At 39.6% G+C, this 17,253-nt stretch overlaps 1 protein-coding gene across 5 annotated transcripts in view; it reads left to right on the forward strand.

The window, feature by feature from the left end:
• BICRAL (BICRA like chromatin remodeling complex associated protein) overlaps positions 1 to 17,253 on the forward strand; it is a 79,426-nt gene that overhangs the window by 3,503 nt on the left and 58,670 nt on the right. The window contains exons 1-2 of one of the 5 annotated variants that reach the window (XM_073339026.1): positions 13,618 to 14,362; positions 16,752 to 16,901. The exons of 1 other annotated variant lie outside the window; for it this stretch is intronic. The gene's annotated coding sequence lies outside the window, so the exon portion shown is untranslated. Of the gene's footprint in view, positions 1 to 13,617; positions 16,902 to 17,253 lie in introns of those variants that run through there. 3 more of the 5 variants (XM_073339022.1, XM_073339025.1, XM_073339024.1) reach the window with 3 other exon arrangements.

Genomic DNA, 17,253 nt, shown 5'->3' on the forward strand with positions numbered 1-17,253 from the left:
TCAGATGGAATATAGAAGGGTAATGTAGTGTTTAATGCATTCCAACACTTAGTTATCTCAACACTGCAAAGTTAATGGGTCCAGAATTCTGCTTGTAAAGGAACATAAGAGTTTTTGAATCTTGTAAGAAATATCTCTTAGGCTTTGGAAAAGGAGGGTGCTGAAATCATGAAAACTAGAAAGAAATTCTGAAAGCCTCTCATTTTTTTCCTGGTTTGTAGGAATTTTGTCAGTATAAAATATAAGTTAACTGAAATATATAAACATGTCCTAGAGAGACGCTTATGCCAATTAACAGCAGAAACAAATCCATCCCTGATGTAACTGCTGTGGAGTTATATCGGACATTAATTAGGTGCAATGAGCTTAGTGTAAAAATAAATAAAATTTTCCTTCAACCTTATTATTTTTTCTTGTTTCTATAATTAAAATAAGAGGTAGATGTATGCTGTCATGTGACAGGCAGAGTTTCCTACCTTATGCTGTCACTGATGTAGGCAACACAAATAATGCAAGTGTACAATGATAAAAGCGCTTATCCATGAACACGGTAACTTTGACAAAAAACAGTAGTCTCGTACCATTTCTCAGCATCTCAGGAGAGAGCTTTTGAGAGTGCAGTATTGAAGTCTCAAGTTACGAAGACTTCATTACCTTTACAAAATTGTGTACAATCAATTGTTTTGTGCTGGAGGAAATGTCCAAAATAACCAGACACTAAACTACATTTGTCAAAATACATTAGATAAGTACTGCTTGTGATGTAATATAATTTTTTATTCTTTACTCACAAAACTTGGTAATCTCACCAGGGTAACTTCCTGCAGTTTACTGATGGTACAAAGTAGCAAGAGCCAACTGTATTTGTGAGTATGAGATTCACATAGAGAATGGAATTTTTTTGACACTGTTAAGCCACACAAATGAACTATGGTGTTAAGAGGCTAACCAAAGTAGTTTTGTACCAGTGAGTTATATGGATATCAGAGGGTGACACTGCATACTAGTAATGAAAGATTACAGAGAAAGGAGCAACAAAATCCTTTCCTTCAATTTTCTCATCTAGAAGTTACAACTTTCCTTTCCTCATTTAGAATTTCAGATTTCAATAAATAATTATTAGTACAGTATTTTTTGTAGGAGTACCGAGAAAGTCACATTCAGGCCTGGCTGTGACACCTCTATTTAAGGTTGAACGTTTTATTTTAAGCCCCTGCTTTCTGTTTATAACATTACCAAACTTTAACCATTTGAGTTGAAATTTTCAATGCTTGTTCTTTGCCTCAGACTGAATTTTGGGGGGAAATTCAGCAAAAACAGTGTAGCTATTTCTGAGACCATGGTTAGAGAAAAATAGGTAGTTTTGCCAATCTTATTTTTTTGAAACTGTTTCTTTGAAGAGTTCTAGTGGCTTCATGCTTTTGAGTGGGGAACTTGAAATTTGGCAGGTGAATGGGCCTGTGGTTAGGAAGATGCCTTTCGTTGTCTCTTTGACAATCCATCCTGGCTTGGTTTAGCTCTAAGCTTCTGAAATTACTGAGCATGTGCAAACAGCAGAGCTTTTTAGGTGCTGCTGAAGTCTTTGAACATTCTGTTAACCACAAAGCTGTCAGTGCTTTAGACAGGCGTTCATCTGTACTGAGCATGCACCAGCACTATGGAGCTCTTAAATGTCACTTGTATTAAACATGCTCCCAAGCCCTGCTTAATCTTTATCACATTGTTACAGGTATAGAACATTATCTACATTTGAAATGCTTTATTGATTTGGTTTTTTGATTTATTGATTCATGGCCTCTTGAAGAAAGAACCAGTGGACAGAGGAATACATTAGAATGTTGATTCCACTAGTACAAAAATATTAAACTATGTCCTTTGTGCACATTAATTTGGATAACCGTTCTAATTAATAGAGGTTACATTTTTTTAGGGAAATATGTTCTTAAAAATTAACCTTAAGTTATCAGTGTAACGCTCTTTTTTTTTTTTTTTTTTTTTTTGGGTAAGAAAGTCATTATGGGTATGTCTACACTGCGGCTGGGAATAAGCCTCCCAGCCTGGGGAAGACAGACTTGGGGGCTTGAGCTAGCATGTTAACAATAGCAGTCTGGACATTGAGGCTTGGGCTCTCAAGGCTTGGGGGCTGGGTGGGCTTGAGAGTCTGAACTGCAGCCTGACCAACAAGGTCCACGCTGCTTTTTTAGTATACTAGCTCAAGTCCTGCTGGTGTGAGTCTGTCTACCTGGGCTTGGAGGCTCTCTCCGAGCTGCCGCATAGACATACCCTTAAAGGGCCCAATTCTCTTCTCAGTTACACTGGTACAGTTACTACTGAAATCAGTGGAAGTTGCATCCCTTTATTTGAGGGGAGAATTAGGTATCTGGGTTCAAGTTCCAAGTCAGAAGTTGGTTTCATAATTTGCCACTACAACTGTGCCATATAGTACTGTTCAGGTGAAAGTTAAAGATTGCATTGCACTTTTGTCACTACTTAAAAACTACAGGGAATAACTCTATAAATCTGTCCAGCAGTATCTGTCTGTCAAATAGGATTGTTTTATCAAAGACCCAAAGCTGCACCACCAAGAAACATGGATAATGTGGCTCTGTGTGGGCATAGGAGTCCTGCATTGTTCTGAGTCTAGGTTTCAGGCTTGACCGTGTGTGAATTGCTGATGGCTGCATAACAGGTGCTGCATAATGGATGCTGCATTGGTCTACACAACTGTTGCACTATGAGGGTCTGATTCTCATTTACACTAAGGCCCTTTTACACAGCTCTGGAACTCTGATGGGGCCTTAAAGTGAGCATATGAATTATATTTACACTTACTTTAAGACCTTTTTACACTGCACACTTTACATATTTTAAAAGGGCCTTACTGAAAACGAGAATCAGGCCCCTAGTACCTAACACATTATTGAAAGCACTTTTGGATACTTTGCACGTGAAAAGCTCTGTATAAAATTCTGTTCTATTTTAATGCCGTTTCATATTTTGTTTTGTAAATATAATTTATCAAATCTTTTCAAAAAGCCAAAGTAATCACGATAGAAGCACTTACAAAGACAATTCCTGCCAGCATATATATAATTAGGATATTGTGTTAACATTTCCATTATTAATTCCTACTTCCAGAATTTTTAAATTCATTATAATTCATTGTGAGCTGAAACTTGGTATAGGTCTCCTCCGGAAGCACTTTTTTTCCTTTATTGGATAGAGACTTCAAACCCTTCTATTGGTCCTGTTGACACCCTGATTTTTCCCACTTTGTTCTCTTCCTTTTGGATATGTATACCTTTGTCTGTGTACTGTACGCTTGAAGGATAGGTCCATCCCCACTGGTTCTTACTACTCAAGTTTCTGTTTCTGTGTCTGCAAGGCCAGACATAGGGTGACTAGACAGCAAATGTGAAAAATCGGGATGGGGGTGTGGAGTAATAGGAGCCTATATAAGAAAAAGACCCCAAAATTGGGACTATCCCTATAAAATCGGGACATCTGGTCACCCTAGCCAGGCATGTGATTCTTATGTTGTGGCTCTGCAGAGACAACGTATTGAAGAGGAATATGCCCTAGCCTTTTCCACATTACTTTTTGTATTTTCTCCTGCGAAGCCCTGGTGAAGGTGATTAGACATGGCTCCTTTAACGTACACTACTTTTTCAATCAACTAGAATGTGACACTAGGAGTTGACATAGGATACCTGTTTGGGCTGCTTTTAATGTTTTAGGACTTTTGTTTATATTTCTAATTTAAAATTAAAACTAAATACTGAGGACCAAATTTTTTCCTGATATAAACAGGTGGAATTTAACTGAATTAAATGGAGTTGAATTTAAAATGTTGCAGGTCATTAGTCTGTAATATGGGCAACTCCCTTCTAATATATATTGGAAATTTGAAAAAACCCTAAAATACTGAAATCTGAAAACTGTCTACTGTATATTCCCATTATATAAGTAGTTCAATTGATTTCAAGTCTGGATCCTGCTGCTTTTCATTCTGATTTTTATTATGCATATGGAACAGGGTGGCTCAGATTCTCCAATGCAACAGTGAAAGCTCTCACAGGTACTGTAGATAATCCAGAAAAAGCCTAAATTGTTAGATAAAATTAGATGAGGAGTAATGGGTTATGAAGTCTTTCACATGTGGGTCCTTGGTTTAATCTGGCCTCAGTAATGACTGAAAGTAGTTATCAATTTACTATTGGTTTCTGTATGGAATACATGAAATTCAACCTAGTTCCTAGTGGTGAAAACCATCATCACAATACTACCTGGCAACATGATGATATCATTGAAGAAGCTAAGGATTGAATTGGAATTTAGACTGCTCTACGCTTTTAGCCCTAGAAGTGGTTTTTCTTGTCAAGGAGCATCAGCAGGGCAGTATGGGAAAGATTGCATTACTACCTCCCATGCTGCTGTGGGTAATGATAGCCTAGAGATTTAGCATTCTGTGGATTAAGCTTTTAGTTCTTTTTATTTTGCATTTAAATTCAGTTATTTTTTGAAATCAGACTTGTACCTTTAGTATTATGAACATTTAACAGTCAAATGTGTACCATGGTTGAAACCCTTTATAAAAAAATAATCTAGTATCTTCCATTTATTATAGAGTTTTAAATGGCAAACATTATTAAGTCTGAAATTCCACTTTTGTTGTAAACCTGTGTTTTACATGCTCAAATCTCTTTCAAAACGTTTTAGCGGTGAAACTTCATGTTTGCAGGGAGGAAGTTAGCACAGATCTGGGGCTTAGTCTGGAAGACACAAGGTGTGCTTCTGTTCCTGGCACTGACTCTCTGTGTGATTCAATTGGTTAAGTCCCAAATTTTTAATTCTCTCTGCTAATTTTGAGTGCCCAGCTTGTGATACCTGGAGACTGATTTTCAGATACTGAGTTCCTGCAGTTCCCACGGACTTCAACTGGAGTTGCGAGTGCGCAGCTCCTCTGAAAATTTGGCCTTAGGTGTCTAAAGCTGAGCATCCAAAAATGGAGGCATGCAAAACTAGAGGCAACTTTTGAATGTTTGCCCCTAAACTTCTCTGCTACAGTTTCTCCTTCTGTAAAATAGTTATAGTAGTCATCTGCTTTATAGGTGTATTGTGAAAGTTAGCTAATTGTCTCATTTGTAAAGCACTTCGAGATCCTTGGTTGATAGATTTTATAAGTGCAAAGTAGTCATATATTTGGTCTCAACTAAAGATTGTGTTTTGAATATCTAACCCTTTGTTAAATAATGAAGATATATAAGACAGTGTTAAGGCATTTATTTATAAATAAATAGGACCCAATCTTCCATGCCACTATCTTAAATGCAGGTTCCATATCATTGCACGTGGAACAGATTCCTACTGCAGTATTTTTCAAGTTAGTGCTATCATGAAACAAAGACTGTCCCATAGCTTCACATCTCCATTTACAGGGATTACACAATGATTCTCTGCTATAAAAACTGAAAAAGATAACAATTTGATTCATGGAGAGCTAGTTATCATACTTGGCTCAAAACAATGGCCCAATCTTGCACATTTTTTTACGAGAATGAAAAAATGAGCAAGAACTGGGCCCGAATAAAGTGTAGGGATCAGGTCAGAAAAGTACAGTTTCTTTTGTCTGCCAGTGTTTGTTTAATTATCTAGAGCCCAACGTTGCAACCCTTATTCATGTTGAGTAGTTCTTGAAGTCAATGGGACTTTACATGTGACCAGATGGTTTATGTGTATGTGCACTGGGCCTCAGTCTAAAGGGTTCTGGCTTTTAATGAAAGCCTTAAGATTCATTGAAGACTTCTGAGAATTTGTCGGCCAAATTTCCTGGCACTTCTGGAGCAAGGGCCAGGGTAAACCCTGTCTCCCAGATGGAAGAATTAGAGGGGAAGCTTTCAAGTAAAAAGATGCAGTTTCTATTTTCCTCAGGATTATTCTCACTTAGGAGAGAATAGGGTCCAAAATAATTTAGCAGTGGAAGTATACTACAGCAATTACTACTTGGCATTTATTCAAAAATATAAAAATGACTTAAAGATAGGTAAGTGATATTATTCTCTTTTAACAAATGGTGAAACTGAGGTCAAAGTTATTGTGAGCCAAATTTTCCAAAGTGGCCTTTAATTTTGAATGCTTCCATTTCTGGCTGCACAACTTCAAGCACATTGATCCTGATTTTCAGAAGAGTTGAACACCTAAAACTCCAATTGTGAGCAGCTGGTGCTCAGCACCTCTGAAAAGATACTGTGTTACTAGAGGGAATCATGAAAGTACCTAGATAACTTGGAAATGAGGGCCTAGGTGTTTGCAGCTGAACACCCAAAAATAGAGGCCACTAATAAAAACTTGAACTTAAGTGATGTACCCACAATCTCTCAATGAAATAATGGGAGAGTCAAAAATGAACACAGGATTTCCTTTGACTCCCATTATCTACTCATGTTGTCTCCCTTTTATTTAATGTTTTTCCTGCTACAGTTCTACTCAACAGCAGATGCTCCATCATGTTTCTGCTTTTTTGTTGCAACCCACTGGTGTTTAGCTTCTGAATTACATCTTTAATATTGCCTACTTGACCTACATCCTGAACGGTGTATGTCAAATGCTGATTGTGCCTTTACTGTGGTGGGCCCTAAGATGTGGAACTTATTTCGCCTTGGCCTCTATTCCAATCCGTTACCCTCACAGGTCAATTTTAAATATCTTACTTTTTTTTCCCCCAGTTTCTTTTGTATTACTTTTACATAACCATTGTTGATATCCTTATGTGCTTATATCCTTATGCATTCCCTATTTTTCCCTACGCAGTCATTGTTATAAGGAGAATGCTTTTATTTATTCTCTCACTGTAGTTTTATATGTTTATTTTATTTGCCAATTAAAAGGAGTATTTGTCCCTTACTCTAGGTGTTTTTTGATGATCCTTAAATGTACAATTGCGAAAGAGATTCTTCCAGTAATCAGCCTTCAACCATTAATGGTGATAGTCACAACAACCAACAATAAAACTGCAGCAAAAAGCATATTTAATCTATCTGGACAAAGCCTTACTAGTCCTTCGTAGCTAGAGAAAATAACATGACCCTTGCAGTATGCCCTGATTATCAATACATTCTGACTATTTCAGACATTCAGGGGAGGGGAGAGAGTTCCAAAACTGAGGGGACCTCTTGGTTAACACACTGCCAGCTGCGCACTCTCTCTTACAGTAGTGGGGCTCTAGCTCAGGTGCACCCACTGATACAATTTTGACAGTATAGTACAGGGAGACAGATGGTCTCTCCAGTAAGTAGGGTCTAGGTTAAGTAGGGCTTTCCAGGTTAAAATCAACATTTTAAATTCTACCTCGTATTTAACAAGTAGCCAGTGTAGATCCAGAACCATGAGTATAATGTGCTCATGGCAAGGTTTCTAAATTAGCTGCTGAGCCTTGCACCAGCATCAGTCTTTGGATAGATTTAAAATGTAGTCCCATCTAGAGCACATTGGGCAGTCTAATTTGGAGGTGGCAAAGGTGCAGAAGACAACTGCAAGGTCTAAACCTGATAGAAACAGTTTCAATTTTTTCGCTGCATATAATAGGCAGGGTAGAGAGGGGGAAAATCTGATTTGATTGTAGTTGCTGCCTGATCTTCTGATAGCTTGGAATCTAGCCAGACTTCTAGATTGTGCACCTGTTCCACAAATGATCAACATCAACAATTTGCCTAATTCAGGCAGGCAAAAATTTTCTTTGTCATCTGTTCTGATTGTTTCCTCAAACAACCAACATCAGTCTAGTCTAAGCAGATAGCTATCCTCCACTAAGGCAACTGACTACTCTGGTACTCCTATTCCAAACACCATATCAAGAGTACTGTCCAGCATATGAGTTGATCCAGCAACCATCTGGCATAGATTCACCATTGTCATGATGTCTGGCATAGATTCATCATTGTCATGATGGCCATGAACTCCTGAGCTTTTTCAGAGAACTTGTCATCCACATGGAGATTGATGTACTGTAATCTCTTACTATGAGTTTTGGTGTCTTTAAACCCACTATGGTGAGCAACCTGAGCAGCTCCTAGAAGGATTCCATTGTGCAGCAGGGTGAGTAACAGACTAACACCAATCTCATTTTAACACTGTTCCAGGACTCTTAGAGAAGCAAGACAAAGCACGCTATATATGTGAACAGTTTTGGACTAGATTTCTTGCATTTTTGGTTGGATGTAAACAAAACAGTTACACCACTCATGCTGGCACTGAATACTCAGCTGAAGTATTGTCCAAGCAAGTCTTGGCAAACCTGCGAAGTCAGGAGCCTCATCTTTCACTGAATCCTGAATTGTTCTAACTTCATTCAAAGTTGAACCTGTATTAATCGGCAGGACAATAGGACAAGATCATTGTCCATTGACATCCTCTCCTTTCGAGAACAATTTTGGTAAAGCCAAAAACGTCAAAGTCAAACATCTCAATAACATGTATTTTCCCCTCTTTGTCTCCCCCTTCCCACTATCACAGGGCTCAAGTTACCATCCCCCAGGCCTCCAAATCCCAGCCCATAGCAGCATTGCTCCACCTCCTGGGGCAGCCTAAAACAACCACTTAAGAAGGGAACCAGATGCCAGAGCTAGATACCCAAATGCGGAACTCAAACCAAATAGTAGAATACATTTTGATACTGTAATTACCATCCAAACAGAAAAATTGTTCTCATTATCAACAGGCCATTTACCCTTGCCTCCCATCCCCAAGCAGAGTTCACTACCCCAAAAGGGAGAAAACAAAAACAAAATAATTTTTATGTGTGTTGTACTATTTATTTTATTGCGAATTGTTATACATCATTCTGAGTGACTTGGTGGTAGGTATGGGGAGACGCTTCAGAAATAAAACTAGTATTAATTCTGAAAGGACATAGGGTAGTCTTGTTTTCCTTGTATTACATGTAATATAATCACCTACTTCTACTTGTCAAATGTTAAGCTTAAGCACATTAATGATTATATGTCCATAAGAACTTTTCTATAATCCAAAATGTAGAGGTTTACATTTGCTTTTGAAATATGAGTTAATCATAGTTGTTTCTTTAAAATTACAGCTAATGAACTGATCATTTAAAAGTTTTTTTGTCTAGTTTTGGATTAAAATTATATGTATATTTGGCTATAATAAAAGGCAAGGCTTTGTATTAAAAAATAGGAAAGGAAAGCAAAAGAAATCACTGTTTAATTGGAGCTTTAGAGCAACAGCTGTAAAACTCACTTGGTTGTCCTAATTGCCATGAGTAATAGAAAGAGGCTTTGAAAAGTAATCCTTTGTAATGTTTAAGATAATAATTATATTCCAACCAGAGTGCAGTTGTTTTAGAATTAAGTCTGTACTGAACCAGTTAGAGAGCTGGATGTCACAAATAATAGGTGTGGAGAAATATATATCAATGTACACAAAGAAGAGAGCTATCCTCAGGAAGCAGGGACTGAATTTAGAGCTTGAGTCCCCAAGAAAAGACTCCTCAAGGATAATAAACCTCAAGTGCCATATGACTTGAAATGGGTCGTTAAACACGAAGTTTATATACAAATGGTGGCGCACAAATACCAGTTTTCTGTTCTCTTCCAAACATGGCCAGACCTCTTTCCAGACCTGGAAAAATATGTTTTCACAAGTAGCGTGTTTGTATTTTCAAGTCCTTGTTCATTAAATGTGACAAAAAATATTTTTAGTTTTCACTCTTCAGTATACGTTCCCACACAAAAAATGCCACTTAACACTGAGTTAAGGTTAGACTGCTTATCTCACCAACAAAAAAACATAAAACATAAGGAAGTATACAATAAGTAATTCAACAAATCTTCTACACTCGACTCATCACATCCTTTTCTCAACCACAGCTGCCTCCCTTTCACTACCCACAGATCTGAACCTGAAAAACAAGGCTTAACTTAGCTAAATTTATTGGGTTTGTGTTGCTTTCATAAGTTACAGTCTACATAGTTCTGGACGTGGTTTTGTATTGGTTTGTAACTGTGGCATAGTATCAGATTAACAAGAGTGGCTGTGAGGATTTTAAAAAAACATTTAAGAAGTTTTGTGAATGGATGATGTATGCTGGTAATTGTTTGCAATTAGGCAGTAATTTTCATGTGGCAGTATCAATGTGGTATATTGGTGTATTATATTTATGGTCAGAGTTCAGGTTGAACACTGGTTGTTCAGAGGGATGAAGGAGACATGGATCACATGTGCTGGATGGGAAGTACTTAATGAATGGAGTGGAGTTGTGGTATTGAATGAGTTTTTACAGTTTGCATTGGAGGATGATGCAGACTAGCAATCTTAACTCAAAGTTTAAAACTGGAATTTCCCAGTTTTTTAAATGTGTCAGTAATATGACAGCTATCCATGTGAACAACTATTAGTACTGTACTGATATGCACAATCCTCTGTTTGCCTTCCCACCAGAATCCTCTTATGCCTCTTCATAGCTCAGCTTTCCTTCTGAATCCTGTACGGCTGAAATCTTTTCTTCCATGTCATCCTGTAGAGCTCTTGTTCCCCTCCATGCCTGATTATCTGCATACTCTCACCCCACCAATATCCCTGCTTCTTATCATGGCCTCCTACTTTCCTACTACTTTCAGCTTTTAACTGTTGATCTGTCTGTAAATATAGATGTATTTGTACTTGTATATATTCATGTTAATATACATTTCATCTAAAAGTTGTAGAAGGAGGGAAAGAGGGGATATATGGTGACCAGTTGAGAGACTGGGAGAGCTCATAAAGGAATAGAGCTGTATGGAGTCACGGGAGGAATGTGTACTACCAGTGAGGGGATGGGGGCCACACAATCCCTCCAGGCAGGAGGTCTGAAAGTGGTTTCAAGGGGTAGGGATATGGGGCAGGGGTATGAGGCATACCTTTCAACTGGCTCAGCTCCAAATCTGCAATGCAGTGTGACAAAGACCCAAAATTAAGGACACATGCAGGAAATTTAGGATGCTGTGAAACTAAGTCCTTTGAATGTAAATAGATAATTCTGTAATCTCTTTTTCTTGTAATTCTGTTGATTCTAAATAATTTTCAACAATAAAAGTAAAGGGAGATGCCAAATTTGTGTAGATTGTAGGTCACTTTGGCATTAAAATAAGTGACATCAATCAAAATGAGATATTTGAAGGGTAGGGTTATGGGTTACGGGGGCGGGGTGAAGAATAGAGAAATGGGACTTGAGTGCTGGGAGAGACCTGCAGGTGGAAAAGAAGGGGAATGGTGTTTCATCGGACTGCAGATTTTCTCCCCTCTATTTCTCCCCTTAGCTCAAACTCTTTTTCACCCTCACCTCACCTCTTCCCCTGCCCACCACAGTTCACCTCTCCCCCATGTCTCCATATCCCTGCACACCTGCTATAGCTCCTTGCCACACCATGTCCTCACAAGGATTTCCGTGCTCCCACAACCTTGCTTTGCTCTGGTCCCCTCATTTCTGAGCACCATTACTTCTCTTGGTTCCTTATGATGGTTGAGGAAGTTGGTGGAGCCAGGGAGCACTCAGGATGTGTGTAGTGGGGAATTTGGGGAATAGAATTTGATTGGGGGAACCAGGCTGTGGAGGAAACCACATTGGCACTTGAAGGTCTTCCCCATCACTGCTGGCTCTGTTCCCTGTGCACTAAGTCAGCATGGACATAGGGAGCACTTGATGTGGTCTCAGTGCAGGGGCACCCGCAATTTCCCTTTCAAAAAGGGAGCAATTTTAAATGTTAAATTCAATAGTCCTCTGAAAAGTTACTGTTTTAAATATGAAGAACAAATTCGAGCTTTAAAGTGTAGAACGGTGGGATTTTAGTCCTGCTTTAAGTGCAAATTTCATTATTGTCCGAACTATTGAGTCCTTTCCAATGTCTTGTCTTTATTATAAATACTACTGTGTAGGCCAAATTCTAGTCTCTATGGATTATTCCTGCAGAGGGGAGTGGGAACTCCAAATGGGTACAGGTTTATCACCCAGCAGAAGAGGCAAAGGGTTCTTATCTCTAAACCTGTTGACCAACATAGATCTTGGGGGCTGTGGTGGAGGCAAGGTGCCTCAGTACATCCACTTCATCAGCTCCCTGCAGTCCCGGAACCTGGACAGCAAGGTTATTGTCCTAGAAATTCCCTCCAAGGGGGAGGAAATGCAAGTTACTGCAGCCTCTACAGTAATTTACATTGGCTTCCTTATGTTTCTTTGACAGGAGACCCCACCAAAAATCATTTGACCCTTCTCCCCTTTCTTCTCACTTTGCACTGCCCCTTCATTACCTGTGGAACCCTAATGGTGGTGCTTTATAAGACTGTAGAAAAGGAGCCAGTAACTGCACGCTTCTCTACCCTTCCAAAGCCAGGATCTCTTCTGTTCACCAAATCAGAAGAAAACATAGGGACCTATATTTGGAGCCCAATCCAATAGTTCTTAATCATGCAAAAATCTCATTGAAGTCAATAATATTGAATGGGGTGTAATTCCAGGAAGAGTTTGGCCCAAATGGCGTTTTGCCTGAATAAGAACTCCAGAGGTGGTGTGCTTTTGTGTGCTTCATTTTAGGGTGGGATAACTTAAACCATTAAAGGTAACGTTAACCACATCTACATTTAAAATTAGGACATTTAGATACTATCTGTACATTAATCAAAGGTAATCTAGCCCTTGGTTTCTCAGAGAGGTTCTACTTATATCAATCACCATAAGCATTTTTTTGAAGTTGGTCATTTTATATAAAAACTGAAAATGAATATTTTCTGGGACTTAATGAATAATGAAAGAAAAAGAAAAGGAGTACTTGTGGCACCTTAGAGACTAACCAATTTATTTGAGCATAAGTTTTCGTGAGCTACAGCTCACTTCATGCATCCGATGAAGTGAGCTGTAGCTCACGAAAGCTTATGCTTGCATCCGATGAAGTGAGCTGTAGCTCACGAAAGCTTATGCTCAAATAAATTGGTTAGTCTCTAAGGTGCCACAAGTCCTCCTTTTCTTTTTGCGAATACAGACTAACACGGCTGTTACTCTGAAAGAAAAATAGTGCTGCCAAATACATTCTCCAAATCCTGATCTCTAAAAAGTTTTAACCAAATTAATTTTTCAAGAAGGGTGCGGGGAAAAATAATTTTAGTCCATAGCCAATAAACTCACCTCCCCTTGCTTTTTTTGTAAATTGCTCATTTATGAAATTACTTTCACTCTGAAATAAAAAATTCTGAAAACTAAAACTTGCAGCATAAAAAGGAGAAAGTGGTCTTTAAAGAGCTATAATAACGTTACCTATAAATCTTTTCATTGTAAGAATCAGGATGCAATCCTCAATGAGAGATTTTTCTAAGCAAGACTTACAAGATCTTATCAAAATTTTATTTTGAAGGAGAATTTATTTTAATGTTACTACTTTATTCTGAAAAAAAGCATTTCAGCTATTTTAAATTACGTAAAAACCATTACAAACCCAGATTTTTAAAAGAATAAAAATTATAATAGGTTACTACTTTTGAGTGAGATAAATAATTACAGAATTCAGTATACCAACAAGTTCACTCCTTGACAAGCTTTGGATCAGATCTTGCCTTTCTAGATTATTCAAAACTTTAAAAATCAGTGGAAATTCTGCATTTGCAGTGGCTTCGAGACTCGATCCGAAAGTTCACTTTCTTACTGCTGACAGGCATTTCTAATTAAACTTGCTTTTAATTTAGTTATGTTTTGGAGGTGGGACACAAATCCACAATTCACATTTTTTTTTTTAAATATAGAAAGGTCAGTAAATTGCAACTTTTAACACTAAAACCTGTTTTATACATCTTTAGATTAAAAACAAAAACAAAAATTGTCCAGTATTGTCAGTCTGGAAGAAATCTTGGAGGCTTTCTACAAGTTTTTAGGAAAAAATACAAGGTTGTTTTGTTTTTTAAACAAAAATAAACGAAGTAGATTACAACTTTTAAGTGAAAGTGAACAGCTGAGCTATTTCTAGATGGTCAGACCTTCAGTTCTCTTAAAAAAAAAAACTTTTAAAAGTGTCTAACTTTAAAAAATGAAGAGCAGAGAGTTAATTAGAGCTTGGAAAATAATAATAATATCTGCGTGTGGTGGCTGCCTTTGCCTTTTTCTCTCTCTCTCTGCTTATTTCTCTCTCCGTGTGGCTGGCAACTCCTGCTCTGTGCTGTGCTGTGCTGTGCAGTGCAGTGCTCTCCTCTCTCTTTCTCTCTCTCTCTTCCCCCCTCCCTGCCTCCCTCCCTTCTCTCTGTCTCTCTCTCTCTCTCTCGCTCTTACACTGCCAGCCCCTGATGTGATGGCGAAGAAACCCCGTTGACAAGGCACTGCTTTTTCATGACGGTGAGTTTCCCTTTGAGTGTATTATAATTTTGTGATAAAAATTTCAAGGAAAAAAAAACACACAACCTCCTTCCTCCCTTCCTTCGGGGAGGGAAAAGAGAGGGGGGAAATCTATCTCCAGACAGACAGAAAAGAAAGAGGAGCAAATTAACAACCAGGAGTTGCCAAAACCAGGATATTAGGTTTCAGCCCAGAGAGCTATTGGCTCTGGGGCTATGTATATAAATATATATCTAGAGAGAGCGAGAGGGGAGACAGGGAGAAAGAAGAGGGATATTTTGGTGGGTGGTTGTTGAGCAGATGCTAATTCACATGGAAATGAAATATTTATTTCTTTTTCAGCGAGGCTGCGGTGGTGGCTGCTGAGGCCACTTGGAAAAAAAAAAAAGTTGTTTCTTAAAATAAAGAGGAGAGAGAGAAGGTTTCAGGTCCAGGCTGATCACTGCAGAGAGGGGAGAGGTTTGGGGTGGTTTTTTTCCCCCTCTTCTTGCTGATGCCATGCAAATGCAGGAGAGGAGGGGGGGAATCTTTTTTAATGACTCATTGATTGAGCTGGTTTAAAATTAGTTGTTGTTGGTCTTTTTTTTTTTTTTTTTTTCCGCCCCCCTTGATGGCCATCGAGAGGGCTAGAAAGAGGAGAGGGGGAGAGAGAGAGAGTGCGTGTGTGTGTGAGAGAGAGAGTGAGGAGCGAGGGGGATAGAGAGAGTGTGAGAGGGAGAAAGAAAAATAATCTTTTCAAATCTCCTCCCTCTTTTTTTCCCCCCTCGTTTCTTTGCTTTTCTCTAAAGCTCTCTGGGCTGTGAAACACTCTTTCTTCCTCCTCCTCAGGAAAATGGAGACACTTCGTCTCTCTCCTGGCTGTGTGGGGCTGGGAAGGATTTTTCTTTTTTTCTTCGCTCCTGGCTTGATTTTCCCCCCGCTACCTGCTTCCACCATCCTGATCTTGTAATTCCTCTGAATTCGTTTCTCTGATGTGTGTCTGCTGCGGATTTATTTTTCATCGGTTTTAATGTAGCCACTAGATTTTGTTGGTTTCTTTGCAGGTTTCTTCAGAATTTGCCTGTGTTTATTTTTTCCACGGCGTGGAACTGATGATCCCCGGGGGCGCGTGCGATTTTTGGGCGGTGGACTTGGGGTTTAATCATCTTTCTTTCTTTTTTCTTTTTTTGCTTTGTAGGATCAGGCTCCCCCCTTCCCCCCCCCCCCGCTTTGAACGTATTTACCTGTAATCTCGCTTTCTCTCTATTTTAAAACGTAATAATAAACCGAGACTCTCTCGAGTAACCCTTTTGGTTTTGCGTTTTAAGGGCTGTGTATCTGCTGCTTGGATTTTCTGCGTATCCGGTTCCTCCGATTAGTCCTCTGAGCCATTTTTTTTTTTTAATTTTGAAAAATCTCCTTCGGAATTTGAGCCGAAACCAAACACTGGTGGCATTATGGATGGGGCTTCATTGAAACCTTCTGAGCCGAGGAAGGGCAAAGTAGTTGTTGGGGTTTTTTTTGTTTTTTTTTTTTTTTTGAGGGGAGGGGGTTGGTTAATTTTAGCGGCTTTCTCCTCCAACCTTAACCAAAAAAAAAAAAAATCCTCTTTCCGATCACGGGGTTGTGGGGAAAGTGCTGTAATACGGCATCGTATTTTTAAAAACACCCTCTAACAACTGAAGGGGAAAGAGGACACGGTTTGTGTTTCAAGTATTATTTAATAAGTAGTGGAGGAGGGGAGGGCAGGCGAGGCGAGGCGCGGGGGTGGGGGGAGGCCTTGGGCTTTTCCTGACACACACTCTCTGCTCGCCTCGGTCCCGTCAGGATTTCAGTCCAAAGGAGAAAGCCCCGCCGCCGCCGCCGCCGCCGGTGGACTCGGCTGTTGGTTTGCCGCGCGGGGCTGGCTCGCTGTGTGTGACTGGGAGAGCAGGAGAAGATGGCGCTGTCTGGCTGCCTGCCAGCGTTTGTTGCGCAGTTTCACTGTGACTCTCCTCCCTCCTGGCCTCCTCCCCTACAGGCGCCATTTTAAAGCCCTGGGTGGTTGGGTTTTTTTTTTTTGTTTTTCCTTCATTTTTCATTTTCATTCCACTGTGTGGGGCGTCGCCCTCCTCAGGTCATTTCCTTTGCTCATTCGGACTGTTGGAAATGCTGCTTGTGCAGCAAAGAGCACTTCGTTCCTTACTGAGGGAAAACCTCCTTCCCTGGTCTCCTTCACTGTGGAGATGGGTGTGAACGCCTCTCCCTCTCTTTGGGGGCGGAGGCGGGGGAGGAGATGAAAGATCATGTTGCTGGGTGTGTTAAGGAAACATGACACGGTTATGTACTGAGCTCTCAGTAGCTGTTTCCGGAAGGGGCCCTTACACATCTCCACTTCATTTTAAGTCTCTTCCCTTCCTCCCCCTTTCAGATTGTCCCCACAGCCCTTGACTCAGCTGCCAGAGCGAGGGGTGCACTCCTGGGAGGTGTGAAACGCCTTCAAATCCAAATGACTTCAGTGGGGTGTGAGGGAGCTCTGTGTCCCAGAGGGTGGAGAGCCTGTTGTTTAAAGGCTGATAACGTGAGTGGAATATTTGTTGGGTTACCTGTGAACCCAAAATATGGCCCAAACTTGGGGAGGGGAACACTCATTTGAAATTCATTTCACAGTGAGATTAAAAGCATTTCTCTTCTTGTGGTGAAAGCTGCTGTCTCAGGCTTTGATACTCAAAATAAGGTGCGTTAATAAAAAAGTAATAGGAGTGAGACATTTCAAAATACAGATGACAAATTAAAAATTCTTCATCGCTAGAAGGACAATAAAAACACCTTTAATTAGCCTTGCAAAATTCTACTTAGCCACATGCCTAGGGCAAGTAACCCATTTGGTGGGTGAGTAAACAGCAAATTTTTCTTATCCTCTGCTAGATAGA

This window comes from Lepidochelys kempii, chromosome 3 (assembly GCF_965140265.1).
Source record: "Lepidochelys kempii isolate rLepKem1 chromosome 3, rLepKem1.hap2, whole genome shotgun sequence".
NCBI classification, from domain to species: Eukaryota; Metazoa; Chordata; order Testudines; family Cheloniidae; genus Lepidochelys; species Lepidochelys kempii.